Consider the following 4,348-nt stretch of genomic DNA (forward strand, 5'->3'; position numbering starts at 1 on the left):
ATGGAAGTACAAGGTACATGTGAAGGGAATTTGAGTTCTCTGGGAGAAATTATGGGCAGCACAATTTAATCATTTTGAGCAGTACAAAAACTTCTTTATTGCCGGGCAGTACGAAACCCGTATTCCACAAAAGTACAAGGCAAATTTGTGTTCTTTTAAAATAAATCTGAGCAGTACAATTTATTCACTTTGAGAAGTACAATTATTATTATTATTATTATTATCGGGCAGTACGAAACTCATATTCCACGGAAGTACAAGGTACATGTGAAGGGAATTTGAGTTCTCAGGAGGAGGCCGTCGCCGCTCGCGACGAGCACGCCACTGCCGAAGACGTTGTTGATGTTGTGTCCGGAGCTCGCCGACAGGGGGGAGCCCTGCTCGCGGGCCGGGGCGCCGAAGCCGAAGAAGTTGACGGGCGGCCAGCCGTCGGTGCTGGCCGTGTCCGGGAGCGGGTCCAGGCCGAAGGCGTGCCTGGGGACGGAGACGCGGGAGGCGAGCGGGGGCGGGGCGAGCGCGACGGACGCGCGCCGCGCGGCCGCGGACTCCTCCGCCATGGAGATCCGGTAGACCATCGCCCAGGCGGGGCGCGACACGGCGGTGGAGAGGGAGCGGCGGAGGGGGGCCGAGAGGCGACGGAGCGGGAGAAGCATCTCGCCGGAGGAGTCAGCGGTGGTCGATTTGGTGGTGGTGAGCTGGTAGGGGTGGCTAGCAGCCTAGCAAGCGAAAGGGGAGAGGGTTTTGGAAGGGAATCGTAGAAGCAGAGGAAGCTTGGGCTTAGAAGCAGAGGAAGCAAAGCGGTTTAGAATTTATTAGTGAATTACTACGCATGTACAGAAGAGCAGTACCGACTTTACAAAAAAGAAGTACGATAGTGTTATGCGGAAGCAGTACCAGATCTTTATTTCTGGAAGTACGAGATTATTGAAGAATATTATTCTATCATTGATTGTAGAATAGACAACATGTATATATATATATATATATATATTATATATATATATAATATATATATCAATTAGGCTTCAAGTGCGTAATTGTTAGTTAAACCTATGGTTAAAATGTGACACTAAATACGACTAGTAAGTAGTACAGTAGCAGTATTAGTATACGTCGGTCAAATTATTCATCATGTCCACACATTGAATTGACGTGACAACACGCTGCGCGTGAGGTGACACAAAAATCCCGGCGGCTTGTTCGGGTATTCTGGGCTTCAGATTTGGAGTACCACTTATCTGTCGAAATCTTTCATCATTCACTTAAAACAGTCGATTGATCATACATTGAGTACCATATAACAAGAATTAACTGATGCATGTCCAAGAAGGATTGGCCGCCGCTGCCGGCTGGCGTCAAGTTCGATCCCATGGATCAGTAGATGATCGAGCACCTTGAGGCCAAAGTGAGTGCTGACAGCGCGAGATCTCACCCTCTCATCGATTTGTTCATACCCCAACCAACCATCGACAACGAGCACGGCATACGCTACACCCATCCTGAGAAACTTCCAGGTAAGACACCAATCGACCGTCTACTTGCAGAGACATATTCCTTTGTTTATAGCTCTATTTTTCTTTTTAGTCACAGACCTAGTGAAGCAATTACAATTTGATAGTTAATAAAAAGTGAAACAAGTGAGTGCAGCATGCCAAAGATGTTATGAAAATGCCAACTACGTACACTAAAACCTGTATTCGACAATACTACAGGTACCACACTGAGTGGCCTAAGCAAGCATTTCTTCCAACGCAATTCTAGGGCATTCAAAAGGGGCATGTGGATGCGTTGCAAGATATAGTCGGAGTGCGACATGCACGCGATGTGGCACAAGACCAGTAATACATTGCCGATAATGGTCAACGGCCGACAGACGGGCAGCAAAAAGGATCTGGTGCTGCACACCAACATGAACTTTGACTAACATAAGACCAACTGGGTGATGCACCAGTACCACCTCGGGGACCTGGAGCAAGAGAAGGAGCGGGAGCTGGTCCTCTGCAAAATTTTCTACCAAACGAACACTAGGGCCAGGAGTAAAAAGATTATAACTTAGTTTGGTATTGGTACTTGTACTACCTTGTCATCTGCAAGTTGGTATTGTTGTTAACGATCTTTAGGTATGAACTTGGCATTTGCTTCCAACCATCATGCCGAGGGTCGACGTGGATATAAAGCTGAATCATTTGTTTCGAAACGAATTTTCAGGCACCTGTTTTTTATTTGATGGGTAGCATAAGCACCTGTCGTTCGAATTCCCAGTTCTCCAATTTTTTTTGAAACAAGTGCATGCATTTATTATCACGATAAAAAAATATACCTGCTGCATCCCAGTTATCAGTCTCTAATTGTAGAATTCTCTCGTTTATTGAGCAGGTATATTCTTTTTCAGGTCGAGCAAGTTTCAACTGGGTTGTAGACTGCCCAGGCTTGGTTTTGTTTTTAACAGGCCCAACCCATGATGAAAACAGGGCACAAAGATCCAGCAGGTATCTACTGGCCTCTGGCCCGCCAGCGTTAGTTATATTTTGTCTTACAACATCCGCAGGCAGTTTTTCTACTGAATCAAACACATAACCCAGTTATATTTTCCTCTTGAAATGCCATGTCCTACATCCGTTTTCTAATCTCTACCTATAGTTTTACTAGTTCATATACACATATTATTATATTGAAAATACATACAATTCCCTTTTCATATTTACATCCTTATTTTTGTTGTTGTTTTCCCTCCCAGTGCTGATTTTTTTACCACTGGTTTTCCCTTAAACCAACTCAATTGTCCCACGTCTTATTTGCTTAAAAAACAAAACTATTTTTTTGGCAAATCAATAAGTTCTTAAAAAAATGTTTATCATTTCGGGATTACAACAGTTCGGACTCCACCGAAATATGCAAAATAAGGTTGAACTTTTTGACCGTGGTCCTGGGCAGAAAATGGGTTGTAATAAATTACTTAGGAATTAGCAAATGGGCTGAAAATTATTAAAAAATAGCAAATGGGCTCTATGTTGTGTGCCACAGATTTGGAGGCTGACTTGTGGGCTTACTAAGTTCATGCGTACACAAGGTTTCTCCAAAAAAACTTAGTCAACAATTGACTCTACCAGCGTCAAACCATTAGATTTCAATCTAACGGTAATCGTGCTTCTTTAGTATCTGATCTTTATACTCCAGCCGCCCAAACCAGCGCCGGCAAAACCACCTGCTCCCGCCTCCTATGGCCGGTTGTGCTGCCGGGCAGGCCTCACGGCCTCACCATACTCGCATCCCTGGCCTATTGGGACCCACCAGCTACATCTTTGCATGCAAGGAAGTGCGTCCATATTACACGCAAAAAAATGATTCGCCCCTGACTAGTGGGACCCACCAGCTACGTCTTCGCACACAAGGAAGTGCCTAACAGTCGGGACCCACCTGGTCGAAGCATACGTAGCATTGTCATTCTGGTCGCGAACATGTACGTACATACTAGTCGATGTAGAGGCACGCACGTGCCGTAGTAGAAGAGCGCACGTGTCGTAGTAGAGGCGCGCATGTAGCATGTACACGTACATACAGCGGCCAGGGTGCAAGAAAGAAAATACTCGCGCATACGTACAACCAGGGCTCGTGTGCATGGCTCGGTCGGAACGGAGAAACTGCGTTGTCATCATGTTCATGGGGAGCCAACTGGCTGGGTCGGAACGAAATGCATCGTCGTGTTCATCGGGAGGGCTTGGACGGAACAGCCGATGGAAACGAGGCGTGGCGTACCACAGAATGGAGGAAACGGCCTTGTGTTCGACCGGCCACGGTCGAAACGGGATCCTATTCATCGGGAGGGGTCTGGCATACCACAAAACGGAGGAAACAGACTTCTATTGGACCTCCTACGGTCGAAATGGGGTCCTGTTGACCGGGAAGGGTGTGGCGTACCGCAAAACAGAGGAAACATACTTGTGTTGGAGCGCTATGGTCGAAACGTGTGTCCTGTTCATCGGAAGGGGTGTGGCATACCACAAAACGGGACTCCACGGGATACTATTCATCTCCACCTTTGACCTCCTCCATCCTCAATGGGCTACTGTTCATCCACCATCCACCATCGACCACCTCCAGCCTCGATCTGCGACTGTTCATCCACGGGCTCATGTTCATCCAGCCTCCACCGCTCCTCCACCGGCTACCGTTTAACCAGCCCTCTCCACGGGGTCCTGTTGAACCACCCCTCCACGGGCTATTGTTCAGCCAGCCCTCCACGGGGTCCTGTTCATCCACCCCCAACCGGATCGATAGGGGTCCTGTTCATCCAGAGGCAACACCACGGGGTCCTGTTCATCCACCCCCACTGGGAACTGTTCATCCA

This window comes from Triticum aestivum, chromosome 3B (genome assembly GCF_018294505.1).
Source record: "Triticum aestivum cultivar Chinese Spring chromosome 3B, IWGSC CS RefSeq v2.1, whole genome shotgun sequence".
Classification (NCBI taxonomy): Eukaryota; Viridiplantae; Streptophyta; class Magnoliopsida; order Poales; family Poaceae; genus Triticum; species Triticum aestivum.